We start from the raw sequence: 25,807 nt of genomic DNA on the forward strand, positions 1-25,807 counted from the left end.
TGTAACAGATGACCACTGGTTGGGTAGTTTATAAACAACAGAAATTTGTTTCTCATAGTTCTGGAGACTGGGAAGTCCAAGATCAAAGCACTGGCAGGTTTGGTGTCTAGTCAAGGCCACTCTCTGGTTCAAAGATGGTGCCTTCTTGCTCTATGCTCACGTGGTGGAAGAGGAAAGGATTTCTCCAGATCTTTTGTAAGAGCATTAATCCTAAAGGCCTCAGGTTTTAATACCATCAATTTTCAGGTTTAGGGCACAATTAATTATTATTAACCATTATTTGGGGGCCATGAAAACATTCAGGGCATAGCAGCCTCTATAGACCTTATCCTTCTGAATATTCCTTCTAAACGGAATTATACAACATGTGGGCCCTTGAAACTGGCTTTTTTCCTCTAGGGTAATATTTCCTGGGCTTATTCATCTATGTTGTAGAATGTTTGAGTACTGCATTGCTTTTTGTTGCCTAATAATATTGTATTATCTGGCTGTACCATATTTCATTTGTCAATGATGCGCATGTGGGTTGAATATTTTTGGACAAGGCTTTGTGTGCACAGATATTTTCATTTCTCTTGGGCACATACATATGACTGCAATTGCTGAGCCACATAATAACTCTATGCTTCATGGTTTGAATAACTTAAGGCCATTTTCTCTTGTGGCTGCACCATGTTACACACTGATAAAAGGCTAAGAAGGGGTTTATTTCTTTATATTCTCACCAATTCTTTTATTTTCTGTCTTTTTTGTTTAAGCCATGTAAGTGGCTACATTGGTGAAGTGGTATTTTCCTGTGGTTTTCATGGACAAATGATGTTTATAGCATCTACCCTTACAAGAATGAGGAAGTTTTTCTCTTATTTCTGATTTGTTAACAATTTACTTATTTATTATAAATGAATATTTAGCATACATTGTAATTTTGTCTATGTTGTAAATGATGTTTTTATTCATGTGGATTATTACTTTGGTTGATTTAAAATGTCAAACATCACATGAAAACCAACTTTTAAAATAATATATTATTCTTTTATTATTTCTGCTGATTTCTTCCTAATATTTAGAAGTTTTGAATTTATGTTCGAGTGTGGTTATACCATATTTTAAAAATTGCTCTCTTCAGGTTTCCGCATCAGGAACATTGGGTCTTGCCCTGACTGGTGGCTCCATTGGCTGGAGTGCTGTCTGGATAAGCCAAGGCTGCGGACTCCATCCCTGCTCAGGGCACATGCAAGAAGCAACGAGGCACTGTGTAAATAAGGGGGACAAAAGGGATGTTTCTCTCTCTCTCCTTTCCTCTCTCTCTTTCTTGCTCTAAAATCGATCAATACAAAAATTTAAAAAGAGGTTATTCTGACCTTTTAAAATGTTTTTTTCTTTTTCTTTTCTGTATTTATTAAGTTTGGGGCATTAGTCATGTCATGTGTGACAAGTGATGCTGTCATACTAATCAACCTTAAAATCTTAGTAGTTAAAAAAGCAGTGGTTCATTTCTCAGAATTACATAGTAGCTCATTTAGTCAAGGAGACCCCTCTGGTCGGTTATATTGCGTGTGATGACTAACAATTGAACCTTCATATCAGTGAACAATTCAATAGTCAGCACAGTCAGAAAAAGCAGAGATTGAAAGTTAAGCTAATAATTAAATGACTTTCTCATGAAGTGGAAGAGGCTATTTCTCTCCACATTTCTTTTGCCCATGCAGTCCTGTGGCCACGTCAATCTTCAAGAGACTTGTTGTCCTTCTGGGTTGCTGGAAGGAGGGGGAAACGGATATTAATGAGCAGGCACTGTGTACTCCATCGTCAGCCTTCCACCTGTAACTGAGAATTCATCTCCTCTCTTCTTCCCCTGCAGGAGGCAGGGAGACAAGTTAGATCCCCTTTCAGTGACTCCTGCTCGATGGCAGGGACTTTGATTGATATCCTATAGTCCTCCTTGGGACTTGATGTGACTCCTTTGAAGCACTATGAAGAAACAAATAAGCAGAAAACAAACAACAGCAAGTAAACTATTTCCTCCACACACTCAATACACAATTATGAGACAGTAACAGGATTGTGTTCTGTAAAGTCCCCACAACTGAGAGTGAAGAGAGACAACAGTGTTGGTCTGAAGCAGGCCCCAGGGGGCTTCCTGGGTTCCTGATCCTGATTTGATGAGATGCTTTCTGCTGGGATCTCTCCTGCTTGCTGTTTCTCACATTCAGAGTTTTCTTCTGTGATCTTCTCTGGCCATATGATAAAGGTTATGCCTCTCCTGGGGGATGGTTCTGTCAGCCCATGCTCTTCCTGGATTTGGTAAGAGATGAAAAATTATTTTGAATCTCTAATGATCATAGTTTGATTTAGTCAAAACTGCCTTTGGCTGTACAGAACTTTCAAAATGTTAGTCACTTCCTTATCTACTTGATTTTAGTAAGAGTCATATATTTATGTATGAAAACTATATTGTAAACCAGTCTGGCCGTGACCAAGTTGTTCACAACAGAATACTGACCAGGAGGACCTAGACCCTCTTGCTGAGGTCAGTGTTGGTTGGACTGATGTTCACCTGACTCATTCAGCTGCACCCCTGTACTCTGACCTTGTCCTTCACAACAACTGGGAGGCTTAGGGCACTAGTCAAGATGTGTTGGAACTTGGTGGCCCTTAAAGTTGTCAAAATTTTCAGCCCTTGTGGACACTGACCACAAGTTATTGTGGTTCTTAGAGTTCCCTGAAGAGCAGAGTCAAAATTTTATTTGGAATGTGGATATAAATGTCAGATTAGACTATGAAAAAAACAAAAACACATTTATGTACTCATACATTTTGTTTTTGTTCAATTATTATATATAAAATATATAAAAATAATAAAACACATCATTATATTTTTAAGATATGTTAAAATCAGTATGATATTGGAAGAGAAAATCAATGGTTTCTAATGCTCAGATATGAATTCCAACAATTTGAGAGGAGCGTTAGAAAAGTACTCTCTGTGTAAATGTACCACAGTCTTTTTATCCACTCATTTACTGATGGGCACTTAGGTTGCTTCTAGCACTTGACTATTGTAAATTGTGGGGCTGTGAATATTGGGGTGCATAGGTTCTTTGGAATTTGTGTTTCAGGAGGGGGTGGGTGGGGAGGAAAGGAGTGGTACAGGGTAAATGCAGACAACTCTACTTGAAGAGCTATTAAAAAAAAGAAAACTACTCCTGAATTTCCTGTAAGAATTAGTTTCATTCATCTAACTGTTTAGGAACAATTTGAAAAGCACTTTGAGATGTATTTTAATCCCTATATTCAAATATAATAGCTGAGAATCTTGGAAACAATGCTGCTTCATACACTGAGCCCACTATGGGCATTGTTCATAGAAAGTTTACATTAGAAGGCCTCAACTGTGCCACCACACACAGGTCCCGCCTTCTTCCTGCCTGTGGTTCCTGGGTTTTCCCAGCCCTGAGCAGGTGGTGTCTTCATGAAGCCAAAGGTTTTTGCTAAGCTTCCACTGTCACTTCTATTACTGTGGGTTCCCAGAGAGCACAGAAGTACTTGGCTGAGTCAGCCAGTTGTAAGGAAGAGATGGTGAGGCTGATGAATTTGTTTTCCTTTTGAAAGTTCACAGAGTAGCGGCCCTCAATTGCACTTGCGTAGCTAGAGTACTGCTGAATAAGGAAAACCATCTCTCCACTGGGAGGCTGTTTATACCAATATAAATAATAATTACTCCATGTGGTTTCATACTTGCAGTTCATTGTCACAGGTTCTCCTTCCTCCCCTGATACTGTAGTCTGAGCTTGAGTGACTTTCTGAGTCCTGATGATTCCTGTAAAAAAAAGAGAAAACAGGATTGCTCCTCTGAGACATCTCAGGTGGGTTATGAGAAACATATGACTTTATGACCCAAGAACAAAGAAAAAATAATATGGTGTTTCATTTCCTTGCCTCTATCCCTTTGAATACCCCCACCAGTTACAACTTTCATAGTCCCATCCTTGTCTCTAAGAGGACACTGAAGCCCCATGCCTAGGGCCACACGTACTGCAGCTAAAGAAGAGTGTGAGTGCCCACAGCAGGCCTGGACAGAGCATGGAGGGAAGTCTTCTGGGTGAAGTCTCCCTTGTTCTCATTTTCCCCAGAGACCAGCCCTTCTCTGAGTGGGTGAGTGCTCAGATCTGGGTTAATGTATCTGCCCCTCAACAGGAAGTGAAGTTCATGAGTAGAAGGTTACATTTGCTCTATTCAGAGACTGACACATCTACCTAACCCCAATCCTGTGTTGCCTACATGATTTTCTGTAACAATATGTTTGAAAATGGCTATTATGTCTGCAAGGTATATGTCATTTTATTATCTTTTTGTCATTGAATTCTTGCTTGATAGTCTTGTGATCAGAGATTATATTCTGAATGATTCAAATCCTTTGAAATTTATCAAGGTTTGTTTTATTTGACTAAGGCTTCTTCTTTCTTAAAGGTTTACTGATTTATAATTGACATGAATAAACTGCTCATAATCAAAGTATAATTTTACGAGCTTTGACATATGGATATGCCCCTAAGGCCATCAGCACAGTGAATATGGTGAACATAGTCATCATTTCTAGAACTTCTACTGAAATTTTGTAAACCATCCCCACCACCGGTCCCAAGCAATCACTAAACTGCTTTCTGTCAGTTTGCATTTTGTGAAATTTTACATATAATTTGTTTGTATTTCCTAAAATTTTACTTAAATGGAATTATACAAGAACTTTTCTGCTTTTTTTCATTCATCATAATTACCTTGAGATGCAACCGAGTTGTTTCCCATACCAATGATATCTTCATCTGATTGCTGAGTAGAATTTCACCACATATGTACTGGCATTGTTTCCAGTCTGGGTCTGTTACAAATAAATCTGTGATCATTCTGTACAAGTATTTGTTTGTGTGTATATTTCTTTTTCCTTTGGGCTAAATACCTAGGAATGGAGTACTTTAAAAATGTGATATGATTTATCTAACATTAAAAAAAACCTGCCAAGCTATATTCAAAATCACCAATTGATTTTGGTATATTGTACATTCTCACCAGCAGTGTGTGAGAGTTCTAGATGTTTCAGATCCTTGACAAGTCTTGATTCGGTCAGCCTTTTAAATTTTAGCCTTCCAATGAGAATGTAGGGGAATTTCATGAATTTAATTTACTTTTCTATAATAGCTTATAATGTTGATCATCTTTTAAAAATTATAGTAGCTGTAATTAATTGATTTTATGCTCTGCTCTTTCTTATTGTATGAGTATATCACAATTTGTCTCTTGTTGATAGATATTGGGTTGAAAATTTTTTGTTGTTTTTTAATCATTTTTTATTTTCATTTACAGTTAGTTTCATATATACACCCCAATGATTAGACAAGTTACTAAGTGATCATTCCATTAAATAATGTCATATCCATGGGACAGCATACAGAGGTATTGTTTGTCATTTAGTGCTGGCTCTGATGACTGTGGGGGTAGGTGCCCAGTACTCTTGACTTAGTCCAGCTTTTATCTCAGTTTCTCCCATGTGCCTGGCTCAGATTTAGAATTTTCTCAGCAATCGTGCCTCTCCTCCCCAAGGAAGTCAGAACCTGCTATGTTTCTCGGTGGGACTCGTGGAATTCAATTTTCTGCCTGTTCCTCACTGGTTGCAGAATTTCACCAGTATTGCTGCAGGGCGTCCAGCTCAGAATAATTTCCTGCCCCTGACTCAAAGTTACAAGGTTTTTTCCTTGACTCTTCTCTCTGCTACAATGAACCTTAAATTGTGCTCTTTCAGGGAGGAGTAACAGAATTCGCTCTCAGCTCTTTATTTGATTTCCAAACTCCTTGGGCTTTTCCTTCATGTTTGCGATTGATCTTGTCAAGCTATATGGTCTTGTGCCTTCTTGCAGCAGAACTAGTCCTGCCCTGCAGACCCACATCTCTGGTGGTTGTTATCTGTTACCCATCTTGTCCCCAGTCAGTTTGGTCAACACATGAAAAAGGACTGTGAAGATGGCCCTACCTATGGGTGCCAATTCCGCTGTGTCTGTTACTCTCAGTTCTGTGTTGTGATAATAACCCTCACTCCTCACTCGCTCATTCTCTATCTCATTTCCTTCCTTCCTCCCTTCTTTTCATGGCTGATTTTTTTTTCTGTTTGTCTGACAGCCAGCACCTCATTCACCCAAGCTCTGCTAAAGTTGTGCCAGTTTATGTGCCTGGATCCAGCTTACTTGTTTGTTCAGTGACCTCAGGTCTCTATGAGGTTAAGACAAAGTTATGAGTTTGTTACTTTTCTAGTTTACTTGTTAAGGTGGAAGGAAACAATGCTCTTTCACACTTTATATATCCTAGTAGGATTCGAGTTGTGTTCATCTTTCATTGTACGTAAAATTGAGGTACTGCTATTAGGAATGCAGTATCTTTGTCAGCATTCTCTTTGAACTGTAAGAATATTGCAAAACACAATATTATTGTAAATCACACTTCATAACTGAAATACTTTATTCCTAGTCATTAGGAGAGAAGCACTGTTTTATTTTGGTGGTTGAATTTTGACTTCTATTGGTCACTAAGCTCCCTTTTTTAAGACCATTAAACCCAAAGAGGGATTCATGAGAACCAATGATTTGTATCTAGTGGGTTAGAAGTTCAGGTAACCACCTGGATATATGATTGGCAATCTGAATTGAAGGGCATTGTTGCAACCTCTTATTTATAGCTGGTGGGTCAAGCACAGGTAACAATCTAGGCTTGAGAATGGCATCTGAATTGGCCGAGGGAGGTAGTTTTGTAGGACTGAGCCCATGTGGGAAGTGATGTGACCTCCACTTAGATAATGTCGGATTGAGTTGTAGGACAACCATCTGTTGTCTAAAAAATTACTTGGTGTACAGGGAAAGCTTCTTTCATACTCCTTCACACACATGTTGAAATTGGGTCCAGTAACACACAAAAAAACTGCCTTTCCTAAAAGATTGAACTGAGCAGATATAAAATCTGGAATTATCAAATATGTTGTTCAAATATTGTCCTGCATATGTTGTTTTTTTTTTATGCAGTACTCCATTGGAAGAAATATGATGTTATGAAGAGCATGGCTTTACCTTATGGTCTTATGTAGTCTCCAAGCCAGCTGTGAGTCCCTCCTTGAATAAATGCAACAGATTCAATTCTAGATCTTATCTTACACATTTCAACCACTAGCTGCTAACAAATGTCTGGGTAAGTGTTGTAGTTCTTCCTTTAGAATATAGGAATAGACAATTGCCTCAGGTTGAGTTCTTATACATTCGTTTGTGAAGCTCACACACACATCTATATATGTGTGTGTGTGTATTTAGTGTGCTCTCTGAGACAACTGAAAGATGTTGCAGAGATTTCTAGCTGTGATGGTGACATGATGAGCTTGGCAGATTTAGTTGCTTTCTGGAAGTTCATAGATTATTGACCCTGTGTTGCATTGTTTCCGTACTTTTGTGCTAAGAATTGAGGAAAATCACCTCACCACTGGGAAGCCTTTGTATCAATACCATACATTATATTTTGCATCAATAGCATAAAAAATACACCCAACTCTTGTGTCGTTTAACAGTCTGGTTTCACAGTCTCACCTTCCTGCCTAGATGCTGTTGGTTAGGATTGAAAGACCTGGGCTGTGCTAGATTCTTTCAACGTAAGGAATGAAAAGTTTGATCCCAGAGCTGACTTTAAGAATATTGCAATAGTCAGGAATTGAATTTTAAGTCGAGGAAGAAAGACTCAAAATCTAGTTTCTTTACCCTTCTTTCTCATTTACTTGGAGTATAGGTCACAGTTAGCCTTGTTCATCCCCTCGATCCCTCCCCACCATCTTCTCTGAATCCTATGGTGTCCTCAGTCTCATTACCAACAACTGTTTCTATCAAGGAAGGTAGAGACCATCAGTGCTTGTAATATGATGAAAAGTGTAATTTTGGTGCTTGTGTTTCTAAGAAAATGATTCCTGCTCTGGGTTTGGGGCCGGTCTCACTCAGTTGTGAAAGGCTGCACTTAGAGTTGTTGGAGACGGGCAGTGCAGGTCTCTCAGAGCAGGAGATCAGTGTGGTGGGGTGGGTGGGGCCAGTCATCAGGACATGTCCTGCTCACAATTGCATAAACTATGTTGAGCCATTGGATTTGTTTAAGTTAGCCTTACCCCCTAATCAAGATTGTTTAATTATCTCCAGAAGTGTTGTCCCTGTCAGTTTATTTCCAGATTCATATTCATGTAAAAAATGAATTCCTCTGATTTTCTTCACAAGGAAAGAAAAAATACTTTAATCATAATGCAGGCAGGGCTCTGTATCCTTGTATGGGAATAGATGTAAATTCTTATACAAAACATTTCATGGTAACACTGGAACCCATGTGTTCTTATCTGTCTCTCTACCCTCTGAATATGTTTTCAAATAATTTATTTAAGGTCTAGTCTTTTTTCCTGGTTATTTAGGCTGCTTGCTTTGACAGGAGACATTTCACTGGGACAAAAGAAAATTTTCATTCTGTTCAGTGTTATTTGTCCTGGATTCAGCTATAATAAAAGACCATTTCTACGATGAAATATTATTTTCCATGATTTCAGATCACTACCCAGTCTGTTAGATTAGGAGAAAGTTATCCTCTTTCTCAACTCTTACATCTAGTCCATGTTGCTCAATGAAAAGAAAAAAATCCTGGAGCCACCATGCCTGTTTAATCATCTCCCACAATTTTATTTAGAGAAGCCAAGCCCTCCTGAATAGATAACTTATGGTTAATAATAAAAACATTACCTGCAATTCACTGAACGCCTATGTTCTAGGAACTTCATGCACATAATCTACCTAATCTTCACTCTGCATTAAAAGTGAATCTTGTGGGAAATTATTACCCCCTCAAGATCTCACAGGTATTAAATAGAGGACCTGGGGTGTAATGGCTCTCTAATTTAGGGTAGTGAAATTGAATCACTACATACTACCTCTTACTATCCCTCCTAACATTCTGCTTCTCCTTCTTTGATATTTTTATTCCAAATTATCTTTTTATTGTTGTTCAAGCAGAGTTGTCTTCCCTTCACCACCAACCTCCACAGTCACTGTCACCACCACTTCTCACTCTCAATCCTGTGACCCTTAGTCTTTGTTCACGGGTCCTTTATACTTGTTTCTTGATGACCTTTATCCTTCTTTACCCTGTTACCCCTCTCCCCCAGACCATCTGGTTACTGTCAGCTTTTTCTTTATTTCAATATCTCAGGTTATATTTGGCTTGCTTGTTTGTTTTGTTGATTAGCTTCCACTAATAGGTGAAATCAAGTGATATTTTTCTTTCACCACCTGGCTTATTTCATTTAGCATAATGCTCTACAGTTCCATCCATGCTGTCACAAAGGGTAGGAGCTCCTTTCTTTCTGCTGTGTAGTATTTGTTGTGTAAATGTACTATAGGTTTTTGATCCACTCATTTACTGGTGGTATTTAGGCTGTTTCCAGCACTTGACTATTGTAAGCTGGGCTGTAATGAACATTGGGGTACATAGGTTTTTTTCAATTGGTGTTTCAGGATTCTTAGGATATAATCCCAGCAATGGAATTGCCAGGTCAAAAGGCAATTCCTGTTTTAGTTTTTTTAGTAAATTCTATACTATTTCCACAGTGGCTGCACCAGTCTACATTCCCACCAAGAGTTTACTAGGATTCCTTTTTCTCTACAACTTTGCCAGTGCCTGTTTATTGATTTGTTTATGATTTATTTTTATTTTTGATTTTATTTATTTGGTTCCTCTCTCTTTTTTCTTCATTAGTGTTTCCAGAAACTTTTTGCTTTCTTCCTTGATTTCATTATTTACCCAACCATTGTTTAATAGCATGCTATACAATCTCTATGAATTTGAATGTTTTTGATTTTTCTTTTCCCTTGAATTCGTTTCTAGTTTCAGGCCCTTGTGGTCCAAGAAAATGCTTGATATGATTTAAAGTTTCTTGAATTTTTTGAGGCTTGTTTTGTGTCCTGTCATGTGGTCTATCTTTGAAAATGTTCCCTGTGTATTTGAAAAGAATGTATATTTTGTTTTTTGGGGATGAAAGTTTCTGTGTACATCCACTGATTTAGGACATTATTCAATGCTGCAACATCCTTTTTGATATTTTGTTAGGAAGATCTGTCCATTTTTGACAGTAGGGTGTTGAAATCCCCTACTATAAGTATGTTGTTGTCTATCTCTTTCTTGAAGTCCTCCAAGATTTTTCTTCTATATTTGGGTGCTTCTATGTTGGGTGCATATATATTTACAATGTTTATCACATTTACAATGTTTGTTGGATTCTTCCAGTGAGTATTATGAAGTGTCTTTCTGGTTCTTTTTTTATGACCTTTGTTTTGAAGCCTATTTTGTCTGATTTAAGGATTGCTACCTCACTTTTTTTTATGTTCATCTCGGAATATTTTGTCCATCCCTTTACTTTCAGTCTGTGTAGGTCTTTTGTTCTGAAGTGGGTGTCTAGTAGGCAGCATATGTGTGGGTTATATTTTCTTATCCATTCAGGTACCCCGTGTCTTTTGATTGGAGCATTTAATCTATTTACATTTAAGGTTATTATTTATAAGTACTTATTCATTGCCATCTCTCATCTTTGTTCTTGTGTTTCTCTCTCTCCCATTATTTTCCTTTATTTTCTTAAAGCAGTCCCTTTACAACAGTAAATGAATGGATCAAAAAACTATGGTACATATACACAATGGAATTTTATGCTGCAGAAAGAAAGAAGGAGCTCCTACCTTTTGCAACATCATGGATGGAACTGGAAAGCATTATGCTGAGTGAAATAAGCCAGGTGTTGAAGGACAAATACCATATGATCTCACCTTTAACAGGAAGCTAAACAACAAAACAAACAAGCAAGCAAAATATAAGCAAAGACACTGAAATAGAGAACAGGCTGACAGTGATGAGGGGGGAGAGGGGAGGGAATTTCAGGGGAAATAGGGGAGGGATTTATAGGAACCTATATAAAGGATACATGGACAACAAGTGAGAAGGGTGGAAATGGGAGGGAGGGGGGAGCATGGGGGTGGAATGGGATGGGAGTAATAGACAGAAAACTGTACTTGAAAAATAATTAAATAAAAAAATTGACAAAAAAAAAAGCAGTCCCTTTAGCATCTCTTGCAGTGCTGGTTTGGTGGTGGTGTGTTCTTCCAGCCTTCTTTTGTCTGGGAAGCTCCTTATTTGGCCTTCCATTTTAATTGAGAGCCTTGATGGATAGAGTAGTCTTGGTTGCATGCCTCTGATTTTAATCACTTGGGATATTCCTTGCCATTCTCCTCTGGCTTGGAGCGTTTCCATTGAGAAGTCAGCTGCTAGTCTTATCAGGACTCCCTTGTATGTTACTTCCTGTTTCTCCCTTGCTGCCTTTAAGATTCACTCTTTGTCTTTATAATTTGGCATTTAATTATGGTTTATTTTGAAGTAGGCCTCTATGGGTTCATCTTGATTGGGACCCTCTGTGCTTCCTGAACTTGTGTGACTTTTCCCCTCTCCAGGTTAGAGAAATTTTCTGTCATTGTTTTTCACATGCATTTTCTATCCCTTGTTTCTTTTTCTCCTTCTGGTATTCCTATGTTCAAATGTTGTTGCATTTCATGTTGTCTTGTAGTTCCCTTAAGCTATCTTGTTGCAGCAAGCACCTTTGTGGCTGTTAAATGCTCCACCTGTGCCCGCGAGGTTCAGCGATTGCCAGAGAGAGTGAGCAAGGCTTCTGCTTATCAAAGAGAGTGCAGTCGCAAGAGAGGGCGACCTTGGAAAGATACCCTTTTCCCCTAAAATGCAACACATACTACACCCTCGAAAAAGCAATTGGGGTGGTACGGCCCTCACCTGGGCCATTGGACATGTTTCACCCACGTTGGTGTGTTGACCATAACAATGGCTGGTAGTCTTTGGGTCCCTGTTCCTGCGTGCCAGATGTGGCAGACTCAAGCCAGCAGAGTCCACTTGTTGTGGCTGGTGATGAGAATATATGCACATGTGACAACAATTCTGTGGAGAAAAAGGGAACGGCATGACTACTGTCTCAAGGGGAGAGGGCCTATGGATGCCTCGGCCACTCCCTCAAGAGGGAAGCACCCTGACTCTTGCCTAGACAGGCTTTTATTGTTTTTCTGGGGTCTTACATCAGAGAAAGATTTATTATCTATTACATAGAATATTATTGTCTATGTTTTAGGTACAGTCAAGAAAATGAAAATAAGATGTAGAGGGGAATGGCGATGAGCTCATTAGCTCTGTCCTTGGGAGAACTCATACAGGCTTTGGAAATCACCTTGAAGATAGACAATACACATTTGTTCTTTTAGACCAGGGTGATGGAGTTTTAGCGAGAGCAAGCCATAACAGTCTGTATGTATTTTCTAGGCCTGATTCCCACAGGAAAACTCTGTTTGAAGGTCTGGCTCCTACCCACCACTTCGCTTCTGTAGGTTTTCCATACAGAGCTGAGTCACATTTGCCAGACCAAAACAAACTGATCCCCTACACTATTTTCATATTTTTTAAGTCTTTTTTTTGGTACAGCTGCTCTACCTGGGTATTTCTTTCTACCTTTTCTTCCAGCTCACTAATTTGGACCTTTGCTTCATACAGACTGTTTGTAATTCCTTCTAGTGCATTTTTAAATTTGATATATTGTATTATTCATTTCTTCCTAGTTCTTGTTTATACTTTCTATTTCCTTTTTTATACTGGTATAGTTCCAACTTAGTTTCTTGTAGTTGTCAGTGAGTTCCTTAGCATCCTTATAACCATTGTTTTGAATTTTGTATCTTATAGTTTGCTTGCCTCAAGTTCATTTAACTCTTTTAGTGGGGAATCTTCCATTCCTTTTGATTGTGAGTTTTTTTCTTTTTTCTTCGTCTCCCAATTTTAGGTGACTCTTTTTGTTTGTCTCTACAAATCTAGATGCTCTGTCTTTGTAAGGTGAACTTCTGTGGTAGGGGTTCTGTGGGATTTAGTGGTGTGGGCTCTTTGATCTCTTTGTCTGAATGCTCTAGGGTTGCCCTTTTTTCTATTTGTGTTTGCTTTTTTGTTGTATTTGGGCTTTACCTGTTGGTGGCTCCTTTGTTGGTGGGTTCTCCCCTCCAGCAGGTTTACTGGTATCCTCAACTCCCACCTTGTCTTGTATGCTGTTGTACAGCTGTTGGTTAACAAAGCAGTATTACCAGTCAACCAAACCTACACCAGCAAAAAGGACCCTCCTTTCACATCAGCAGTCTCAACTACAATTGAACTAAGATTAATAAAGATGAAGAGATATTATGTGTATTATAAGATATGACCAAGGGAATATGAGATGATTAAAAGAAGGGAAAATATTGTTGAATGGTAGGCGAGGGGGAGAATTGATAAGAGTTAGGTTAGAACCAAGGTGAATAAAGGGAGAGAGAAAAATTTACAACATAAGTAAAACACAAAAGGGTGATGAGGACAATGGAGTAAGAAAAGGGAAGAATATACTATGAGATTGGAAGTAAAATTGAGAAGGTATTAGGCCACAGGAGCAAGATTTCAGAAAAACAACAGTGGGGTTGATAGCAACTACAGTTGAATGAAGTTTAGTAAAAGTGGAACAGGAATAGGAATACTGTAGAGAAGCAAAAAGTGAATATGAGGTGTCTATAGTAAAGAAAAATGCTTTTGAGCCCTGGTTGGTGTGGCTGAGTGCATTGAGTATAGGCCTGTGAACCAAAGGGTTGCTAGGTTAATTCATAATCAGGGCATATGCCTGGGTTGAGGACCAGGTCCCTGATAGGGAGTGCATGAGAGGCAACTACACATTGATATTCTTCTACCTCTCTTTTTCCCTTCCCCTCTCTAAAAATAAATAAATAAAATATTTTTTTAAAAAGAAAAATTATTTTGAGAGGATGGGGGAAGGAAGCTAATAAGAGTAAGGAGTAAAGCCCAGGTTAAGGGGTGGGGAAGATAAAAAGAAAAGAAAGAAAAAAAGGAGAGAGAAAATAATGAAATAAAAATCCTTACTCTACCGATCAGGAGCAGGGGGAAGGTGAAATGAAGTAAGATAATGGAAGAGTATTCTATTGGATTTAATGTATAAACAGGTAGTGAACAAATAGGAGATCCTTTGGTACAGCTATAACTATAATATTTCACCAAACCAGCCACTGTTTATAAAAGGTGAAAAAGAAATAAGAAGAAAGAAATTAGAAGGGAAAAAGAATTTGAGTTGACTTAAGAAAGAACACTTATGTGAGGTGAGATGGAGGAGAAATAGTGAGAATAAGGGATAGAAACTTGGCATAGTACGGTAGAGAAAAAATTTAACCACAACAGTCATACTGATTTTATACCTGCCAATCTGGTTCTGCAGATTTTCCTGGATCCTGCAGGCAGAGGTGGGCTGAGCTCCATTTTTTTCCTTTCCTGTGCTTCTTCCAGGATAGGGGCTCAGCCTGGGCTACAATATTCACAGGTGCCCAGTTTCCAGCCCATGCCCTTAGACTACTGTGTGGTCTTCACTGTCCACTCTACCATTTGCACCGGCCTCCCTGATAATCCACTTCATTTTGCAACCCTCTGATTGTCCATGAAGTGCACTGATTGTGGCCTGGCTGCTTGGTGAGCCCGATGTCCCTGCAGGGCAGCTCAGTTCCCCTAATGAAGATGTTTTTCTAGGGGCTGCTGCCTCGCTGAGCCCTTGCTGCCTCTCTTTGACCAATTCCTGAGGTGCCCCAAGTGGGAGCAACTCATACCCTCACTCCTCCTTCTTGGCTGGCCCACCGTAGGGGAGATCCCTGCATAGCAGCTGAGATCATCTTTTGAGAAAAATCCTGTTGGGTGCTGCCTAATGCTCCTAACAAGCACCTGGCTTTCCACATATGCCAACTCTAAGCATTCCAGAGTCTACCTGGATCATTGTCAGTCATGGCCCCTTTCTTCTCCCTGCTCCAGGTGTCACCGGGCTCCCCAATTTCTATGGTACTGTCTCAGCTGGCGACTGCCACCCTGGGGGTGGGGGGGAGGTACGCTGCCAGTTTTGTGTCACTTAGTGCCTTTTTGTCCTCCCAGGGACTTTAAGAGTCCAGGTCTCTCCTGGTGAGAGTCTGAGACTTCCCCGCTGTGGGAAGGGATGGAGCTGCTAGGGTGCTATCACTGACCTGGCTCTCCTCCTACGCTCTGTGGGTGGCTGCAGTCTCCTGAGCAAGGCCAGGGTACCTTCCCGTTGGCCTACAAAATCTCCTTATTGCATGTTTTTATTGTCCTCTGCACTCTGGCTTCCAGACTTTATATCAGCTTGGATTCTGTTGGCTGTTCACTCTTTTCTTTGGAAGATTGGCTAAATATCCCAGGTGGGTGCAGGATTACATGAACTCAGCTCCCACCTACATTGCCAGCATCCAGTATTTTTTTGATATTTTTATTCCAAATTAAAACAGAAGAATTACTTCCTTGTTAAGTTAATAGAAGTGTCACAGATTATTATGAGGTCTAGAATCTAAACATTTTTATCCTCCTTATTTTTAAAATAGATTTTATTGGACGTAAGTTACATGAATGATACATAATATTTCAAGTGTAACATTAAAAATATTTGACAAATTCATATACAGGTGTAACCACAACATGAATTGATATATAATTTATATCATCCTATAAGTTTTCTTGTGGTCCACTATAGTCTGTGTCTTCCTTCCACCCCAACCCTTGGCAAAAATGACTTGATTTTTTTTTGGCCATAGATTAGATTTGCTCTTTGTGAAATTTCATCCATATGAATTATTTAGTAGGTACTCATTTTTGTCTGTATTCTTTCCTTCAGAATAGCGATTGAAATTTTACCCATATTGATGGATAAACAAGTAGTTAATTTTTTTGCTGTATGGTATTCAGTGTTAATACACCAATTTCTAGATTCATTTACAGACTCTCTTCTGCCTTCCCCAATCTGTTGTTGAGCACATCAGTGAGTTTTCTTCATTACACTCTTCAGTTGTAGGATTTCCACTTATTTTTTGTAGTTTTTCATTTCTGTTTACTTATTGAAAGATATTTTCTTTTAATTTTGAATAAATTTTGTTTAGTTTTATGCCCATATTTATTTAATATAGATGCTTTAAAATAGTTATCTGCTAAGTTATGTAAGTTGAGCCATTCCAGAGTTTATTTCTATTTGTTTTTTCTTGATTATGAATTATATTTTTCTGATAATTTTTGGTTGTGTAATAAAGACCAATGACTATGGTTCCATTTGTGAATTTTAGCTTCTCTAATAAATAAAGAACATATTTTCTTGTTTGTCACTCTAAATTCATAAAAGTAAATTAATGAACATTTTGTGGGCCCCTACTGCATGCCAGTGTTGTGCTGAGTTTCATGTAGGGGCACAACTGGGGAATGATCTTGCCCACAGCACATCTGAGAAACTGGTAAGACAAGGCATTATGTAGATGATTCAGACTATCCCAGCATAGCTGGAAATAAGTTAGAATAAAGTACAGTAAGGAGGATAGTGGAAGTCAGTCTAAAAATGTGAATGCTTTTCTCTAAAACAGATGTTGGAGACTGTGGACAAATATTGCTAGTGCTCCCTCCAGGTAACTGACATCAGCCATATACCTTGTTAAATCCTGATACACAACAATGAACAAATCAAAAGACTCATTTATGTTGTTGTTGTTTTCTCATTAGCTCCCGAATAAGCTGCAGATATCTAGCAGAAGAGAGAGGGGTTATTTTCATATTTAGACATGAATACACCCACAAAAGTAGTTCACATATATAGCTTAACTCACATAGTAACTCACTGTGGTATTTGAAACTGAAATTTATGTGATTCACTTCTTAACCTAAGCTGTTGCCATGCAATCACATAATTACCTGCCCATCATTTATATAATTATCAAGAGAATAATGTTGAATAGACATGATCTTAAGAGATGGCCAACTTTTTGCATTTTATGTGAAAGCAATTTCTCTCTCTCTCCTCTTTTTTTTTTGAGGATGAACCTTTAGATAAGTTTCCCATGGGAGTGCTGTGGTAGAAGAGCATCTATGGCCCAGCTTCACATAAGAGCACAGACTATGGAGGCTTGGGTGTCTCCGTGTTTCTCCTCCACAAAAGTAGGTGCTTTCATGTTGGGGCCAGGAGTCCGTGATGTATAGGGAGCTGTGCTGCTTTTCTTTATCCAATGCGACAGCTATTTTGTCCTGAGTCTCTGTTCTTTTAAAAAAATAATTTACGCCCTGGCTGGTGTAGCTCAGTGGATTGAGAATGGGCTGTGAACCAAAGGGCCACTGGTTTGATTCCCAGTAAGGGCACATGCCTGGGTTGCAGACCAGGTCTTCAATGGGGGCCTTGTGAGAGGCAACCGCAGATTGATGTTTCTCTCCCTCTCTTTCTTCTTCCCTTCCCCTCTCTCTAAAAATAAATAAATAAAATATTTAAAAAATAATTTACAACCATTTTACTTTATTTTATTTTGTTTTTAAAGTATATTTTTATTGATTATGCTATTAGAGTTGTCCCAATTGTTTTCCTTGTGTGTCTTGCACCTGGTAACACCCTTCTTTCAAGGAATCTTCCCCCTAGTTCATGTCCATGGGTCCTGCTTGTAAGTTTTGTGGTTTCTCCCTCTCCTATACTATTCTCAACATCTCCCTGACAATTTTGTTCCTACTAGTTATGATCCTTGATTCCTGCACCATTTTCCCCATTCTTCTTCCTCCCGCTCCCAGCTGATAACCTTCCAAATGATCCCAATAACTATGATTCTGTTCCTGTTCTGGTTGTTTGTTTAGTTTGTTTTTGGTTTTTGTTTTTATTTTTTAAATTCAGTTGTTGATAGTTATGTTTGTTGTCATTTTAGCATTCATAGTTTTGATCTTTCTCTTTTTCTTAAATAAGTCCCTATAACATTTCATGTAATAATGCCTTGCTGATGATGAATTTCTTTAGGTTTATCTGGTCTGGGAAACACTTTATCTGCTCTTCCATTCTAAATGATAACTTTGATGGATAGGGTAATCTTGGTTGTAGGTCCTTGCTTTCCATCACTTTGAGTACTTCTTGACAGTCCCTTCATGCCTGCAGAGTTTCTTTGAGAAATCAGCTGACAGTCTCATGGGAATTCCTTTGTATGTAACTCTCTGCTTTTCTCTTGCTGCTTGTAAGATTCTCTTTTTATCTTTAACCTTTGGCATTTTAATTATGATGTGTCTTGGTGTAGTCTTCTTTGGGTCTAACTTGATTGGGACTCTCTGTGCTTCCATGACCTCTACATGACAGTGACCTCTACTTGCCCTGATACCAGACACTTCATTCTCTCCCAGTATGCCATTGGTGTCCTTTGATGTGCCACCCCAGAGCTGAAGCTCAGAGGAAATGAGTCTGAGTAGGTTAGTCCATGTAAGTGTTCTTTTAAGAGGAACTGCTGGAGCTCCAGAAGTTTCTTCCACTGACTCAATCCCTGATGTTTTTTGTAGCCAGAGGTTATGGGGACTTATCATCCTGGCACTGGAACACTGGGCTGTGGGGCCGGCCTGGGGTGGGTCTGGGCTTTCTCTTTCCAGAGATACCCCTCCTGAATTTTTATTCACCACATGTGGGTTAGAGACCAGTCTGTTCTGAGTCTGACCCCCTCTTAAAAGTCTGGATGGGTGTGGTTTCTTGAATTCTGTAGCTGTCAGATTTCCATTCAACTCAATTTTTGATGGTTGAATGATTATAGTTGTAATTTTGATGTGGTTGCACAAAGAGGCAAGCCATGTCTGTGTACAGTGCTATCTTGACCAGAAGTCTTGAATCTCTGTTCTATCTTTTCTTAGTGGAACCTTCACCATGCTTCTGCCAGTACCTGTGTACTGAGGCATCACATATCCAGAAGTTATCTCTGACTGATACCTATGATAATATAATAGCCTTTTCTCTCCCAATAAAACTCTATAATTTAAAAAAATGCATTCCTCACTAGACTGTCAAACAAATGAAAGAACTTGTATTTATTGGGAGGTCTTTACCCACCTTCTAAAAGATTGTTATTAAACACTAATTGAATGAATGAGTGAATGGATGAACTGTAAGTAAAGGTGGATAGAAAATATCATCCTCACATAGATGAGGATTCTAAAATGAGATACAGAGAACATGACTTGCTCACACTGATATAGGACACTCATAACTAGAAGTTAGCATTTTCCAATGACATTACTAAACATAACAAAGAAGGAAGTTATATAAACACATGCATTTGAATATAAACAAAATGAACAATCAAATGCACAGGAAGGGGTTGTAACAAAATAGTAAGTGAAGTATTACAAGGCATAGTATTGCTCTTTCTTTGAGACTGTATGATTTGAATTTGATGATTTACTTTCATATATAAGCATATTACAGGATAAGAGCAAAACCAGGTTCAGGATGGAAATATCCATTTTAATACAGAGCCTTATAACTGAGTTTGAGGAATTCTGTAATGGAATTGTGGGCTCAATGATTCCCTGACTTGGGGATTCAGATGTTAAAATGGTTTTGGTCAGGGTAGGAATAGTGAGTAGATGATAATTTACTTATGAAAATATTTTGAAAGAGACATCGCTTTGATTCCCAAGTGTACACTATCACCATGTTAGGTGCAAATGAAAACATGCCAACATCTCTGCCTTGTTGTTGGGTGTCAGGACTGCAGCCACATGTCTGGGTTGAGGCCTCAGGTGCCTGGGAAGCACTGTGCCTCCACAATACAGTGGTTGGTGGCTGAGTTTCTGGTCTGGGATAAAGGAAGCTCTGCCAGTCCTTCACAATGAGAGTGGCCTTTCACTTTACATTTTTCCTTATCTTCCCCACTTGGCTATATTAGAAAAAGAATCATGGAGTTTTTTCTAGGTTTCTGTCTGTTGCAATTTAAGCTATAAAGACATATAAAAGAGAATACAGGTAAGATGGGTGCTTTCTTGCTCTTAGAGAGGAAGGTCCTGAGAACTCTGCTTTACATTGAGTTTGTTCTTCACTCTTTTCCACAAAGACAGGACCAGGTATGGGAGAATTGATCGGTCTCCCGATTTTAGCTGGTAACGCTATTCCAGAAATCTCAGGATGGACCATGTATGAGCTTGTGTTGTAGGGTCAAGTTGTAGCTCATTTAGAAGCACTTTCTGTATGGATCAGGAGATGCAAGGCAATAGGAATGCAATTGTTACCACATTGAGCCCCTGTTCCCACTCTGGGGTTTGAGTTTGGTCCTCAGTTATAGTTTTGATCATCGGCAGCAGGTGTCTGGAGTGAACTGCACATGCACAGCACAGACGTAAGTAGCTGAATCCCTAGGATGAGAATCTCTGATGTAGAGGTGGCTGTGTTTGTTGATATTGACTGTGGACTTTCATCTTCCTTTTGCTGCACTTCCGAAACTATGAGGAGTCCTCCAGGATTTTGTTGAAACCATGGCCCATTGGATAGGAGAAATGCATATCAATCCTGGCTGGGTAGCTCAGTTGGTTAGAGCATCATCACTATATGCCAAGGTTGTGCATTCAATCTCCAGTCAGGGCACATACAAGAAGAATATGAATCATCTAATGAATACATAAATAAGTGGAACAACAAATTGATCTCTTGCTCTCTCTCACTTTGTGTATGTGTGTCTCCCCCTCCTTCCTGTCTCTCCAAAATAAGTGTTTTAGAAAGAGCATGTCAGAGAGGAATTCCTCCATTCTTCAAGGATCAGGACCTCAGGACACTGCTCCACCTTCATCTGCAGTCTTATCCTTGTTGAGAAAGAAAATTAGGCACAGCTGAGGGTCATTGCAACATGACAGTGGGTGTTTCCAAATGTAGGAAAATTTTCTCTAGTTTCCACTCTTGTAGACAGGACACAGTCCAAGAGACTAGTGTTTTCTTCCTTCCTCCATCGTCCTTGTCCTCCCTTGTTCCTTTCCAAATTCAGCTGACATTCTTGCTAGACCCCTCTGGAATGTTCTTAACTCACAGCAAATCTGTATCCACAGGAGGGCCAGCAAGACTCCCATTTATGCTTTTATGTTTTTTAAAAGAAGACTCCATCCTCTTTTGCTGTAGGGATATACCTTGATGTCAAATCCCTTTTAATATTAGTGTGAATAATGTCTTGAATGTGGAGCTAATTTTGTTCCTATAACCCATCAATTTAATGAGGTAGATTCTATACAGCCACTCCACAGCTCTGTTGCTCAGCTTTGTAGTGGGAAGCTCCACCTTCCTGGGGCTTAGTTCACCTTCTACACACTGTGGTGTGTGTTGTGCATGAATTGTGTTGGGGATAATGGAGTGATTATTTTTTAGGGTTTGCAACAAATATATTTATGCATATTTGTATACTACACATATAGATATTATACATGCATTGTCTATAATAAAATATGTATATAAATAATACATACATAACCAGATTTTATTTTTATATCTCATGTATCACATAAGTTGAAATTATTAAAGTCAAATGATATAATAATAGTCAGGGTCACACAAACACTATACAAATAAGAACTGTGTTATAGTAGTAGAAAGAAAAATATTTACTTCATTAGTCCTTTTCATATATATTTCATATTTATATATATAAAAAAACTGAGGAAGTGAATGTTAAGATATAAATATAATATTAATTCTATGTTTATCTATCTATCCATCATCTATCTAATCAGAGATTTCCTACTCTATCAATTTAACATGTAGACCACTGTTTTTCAGCCAGGGTCTATTATCACCCAAGAGACATCAGACAGTGAGTGTCTGGAGACACTTTTGATTCTCACACTAGATAAAGCAGGAGATGCTACTGGCATCCAGTGTGTAGAAGCCAGGGATGTTGTTAAATACCCCATGATACACAGAAAAAACCTCCCCCCAGAGAAATGACCTGGCCCCAGGTGTTAATTCTGCTGTTGAGAAATTCATATAGACAAAGATTTCAGTTCAAACAACCCTCTGCCATTTTCTTTTACCTATTATTTATTCCATCCCTTCTACCCATATATATTTTGGCTTTTATTTCTCTTATCTTTGACTTACTAATCTTATATGAAATATTGGCATAATTTAGAGAAGAACAATAATCAGAGGTTGGGAAGTATTTCTAGAAAAATAAATAAAGTTTCATATTAATTTCTAATATTAAGAAATATATTCATTAAACTGTAAAAGTTCAGAAAAATATAACAAATTCTGTTGCTTTAATTTCAGGCTTCAGTTTGACTTTTGGCAGTGAGAAAAGAGAATTGGTGATCAGAAATCAAGATAGTGCGTCTTACTAACAATTTTCTGGTCCACGTATTCTCTTGCTGCTCCTCCTCTCTCCTGGCCTAAATTATGAGCCCTCTTCCTAGTCAGAGATTTTTATTCTTCATACAGCAATTAATCTCGAAAGCCTAAAAAATCATTTCTCAGGTTACAGTGTCATCTGGTGAAGGAGCTCCCGGTGCTGACATCACTCCCTATGCAGCAATGCAGCTGCCCAACCCAGGGCTTTAGAGTGTGGCCTTAGCCACCAACAGCAAGTTTCCATTCATTTTTAGAATGCTAGGAGCATGGGTGCTCCAAGTTTCCCTAAGATGTTTTTACTCTGAATGGAGGCTGTACATCAGAAAATTCTTCAGTTACAGGCCCTGGAGAATAACAGCATGGGACTTAGTGGACAGGGAGTGAATTCCCTGAAAGCTAACTGCATCATTTCCATGTTCCCTGTACAAACGTCTGTCAGTACACAAATGAAGGTTTCAGGGTACCTGAAATGCTGTGCTTCCCATTTTTAAGTTTTCAGTTCTTTAATCCATTGAGCTAGGCAACTCACAAAACATTGTTAATCCTCACAGTGATGCTGCAGAGTAAGTACCATGCTTACTTTCAAAGTACTCATAAGGAAAATGATGCTCACAAAGTTAATATAAAATGGCCAAGGTTATAGGCCCAGGAAGTGGCAGAGCCATAGAAACCTGCTATTCTCACAGCATCATGTCACTTTCTAGTGAAAGAGATCAGTAAGAACAATGATTATGGAAAGACACTGGGAGAACTCCTGGGGAAATAAAAACAAAATTTCTTGCCAATCCAGAACTCCTCTCCACAAAATAAGAAAAGGAAGAAATATAGTTTTACTATTGAACATGCATTAAACCAAAATGTAATGCACATCACAGGTAATCTGCTGAAGAGATTGTAAAGACAGAAAGAAATTTTACTCCTTAATGTAACTAAAAGATACAACACATTACATACATTACATCCAGATAAATTTATAACCAGTCCTCAGATAAGAGGACTTGACAGAACCATTAGTCATGGGTCCTCCTCTATCTACCTGGTAATTGGGGTCTTCATCTGTGTTTGTGAACTGCCTCTACTTGAAGGAGGAAATTCTCATGTGTTTAGTAAGGGAGGCTAATTTGCAACTTAGACAAGGTGCCAGGTGAATTTAGGCGCCTGCCACCCACAGAAAGTTGTATATGTTCTTGATTACATTTCAAAGAGACAGCTCCTAGGTGCTTGAGAAAAAAATGCTGGATTGTAAACCTGACAAGAAGCTTCTTTACCCTTTTAAAAGATTTACATGCATCTCAAAGGGACAGAGAAAGAATTTATCATCACAAGTTTTCTAACAAATACTCTGAAAAGAAGAGATAATGTATCTTTCTCTTTTTATACCAGAAAGAATTAAATTTTATTTTTGTCCTTTTTCAACTTATGTTTGTCCTTACAATCTTCAAAATGAAGGAATTTCATGTGATAAAATTTTCAGGCGGTGCCTTTAGAGTAGAAAACAGGGTGATATGTGGTTAAAAACAAGAAAAATTAATAACATTTGGAATCTGGAAATGAAAAAATGTAAGCCCACAGTTATTAATTATTTGCATAGAAATTGATATTGTCCAAGGTTAAAAGACTTAGGATGAAAACCTGAATTTTATAGTGTGTTGTGACCGTTCAAAGCTGGACAAGTTCACTCGGGATTTGGGGAGAAGGACGAATATACACGGAGCTGTCAAGATGTCTGACATGCCTTTATTTAAGGGTAGGGTGATTCGTACACACAATGTGTCACACCAGCAGTGAGTCCCAACCCCCTTATATACTAAATGTACACAAAGCTGGTAAGGTGCCAAAATATTGTATAACAAAACTTGTGTCTGCACACGTGGGACCATTCTCAAGGTTATGGGAATACTACTTCTCTTTGATGCCTAATATCTGGGTGAGGAGCCTGACTAACTTATTTACCCTACTATCCACCCCATCAGGATTCCTCACTATACAATCTAAGCCAGGATGTCTTCTGTGAAGGTCCCTTGGTGAGAAGGGCAGAGTCCTGCACCCAGGTACCACAGCGGTTGTAGAAGCTGCAATAGCAAGCAACAAATAAGGCCACCATTAGGTACAATGGCCAGTCCAATTCCTGTACAAGTAAGGCCACCCATGTGAGCCACACACCCAGAGGGCCCCAGTGGCAACTGCAGGCCATACATTATTCTGTGCCTCTCAGAGATGCTTCCGAGTCTGAGTCTGACGCAGACCTATAGGAGTCCTATCCACCTGGGCCTCTTCCTTTAGGCTCTTAACACTGAGGGAGGCTGGCCCAGCCAACCCCATGGTCCCAGCAGTGAGCCAATCCTGAGCCACTCCACATGGTGCCACTGACCAATGGCCTAGGCTGGCCACACCACTGCTTTGCACCAGTGCAGATGCTGGTCCAGGTTGCATCCCACAAGGGATATGCAGTGTTCCACTGGTGCTGTAACCAAGTCCGATTTGAGACATAAGCTGGAAGAATGCACCACGGGAGGCTGGAAAACATGGACGTGCTCAGGGGGAGTTCAGGGTAGACCCAGGACACTGACTGGTTAGCCACTGAAGCATAGGTATGTACCCAGTGCACTACGGTGTTACTTTGCACCATAGAGACGAAATGACAAAGCAGTTATAGGCATTAACTATGGTGAATTATGACCCTCAGGTAATATACAAGCAAGTTTCTGATCAGTTGATAAGACAGTGGCTGGCAGAGGGAGCCTGCTGGGTGTAAATACCAAACCTTTCATGCCCCAACTGGGGGTTCAGCATCTACTTGCAACAACAGTGGAGAACTCATGATGGACCATAAGGACATCACAAAGGTGCCATGGAGAAGCATTTAGTGGTTTGCTGGCCTTGTGTACATTAGTTGCAATATTGGGAACCATTTCCCAATCACCCAGGGCACTATTTGCAAGTTTCTCTCCAACCCTTGTGCTGCGGTCCAGCCGCAGCAGGGTCCAGGGGTCCCTTGAGGTGAGGATAGGTGTTGGCGATGGGTAATAGGCAACTACACAGCTCAAAGGCAGGTGAAGCACTGTTCCATTTATTGCAAGTACAAGCAGGTTTTTATATTTTCATTTTTGGTAGTGATTAACATTTACAGATGCATAGCATGATGAGTTAAGCAGAAAAAATCAATACAAAGGTAACCAGGAAAAGTACGAAAGTTTCCATAGTGTCAGTTATGTTAAACAAAAGTTATTTTGACCAGGAAAACCATTAATCAGACAATTTGAAATAGCTCTATGTACATAATTTGAATGTCTTATTGTTTATTAAAGTTCTCAGAGTTTGTCACGGGCAACAGGTACGCTAGACCGAGCAGAGGTTAGGAAATTCATTATAAGCCTTTGTAATGTCTAACTTAGCTATCTATCTTTCTGTCTAAAATATTTCTCTGTGTACTATAAACTCTATCTCCCTAGTAACTGTTTTCTACATGCTTAATAGCTAACTAGCTTCTCC

The sequence above is a fragment of the Sturnira hondurensis genome, unplaced genomic scaffold, assembly GCF_014824575.4.
Source record: "Sturnira hondurensis isolate 20B ecotype Veracruz unplaced genomic scaffold, ASM1482457v3 Scaffold0023357, whole genome shotgun sequence".
Taxonomy (NCBI): Eukaryota; Metazoa; Chordata; class Mammalia; order Chiroptera; family Phyllostomidae; genus Sturnira; species Sturnira hondurensis.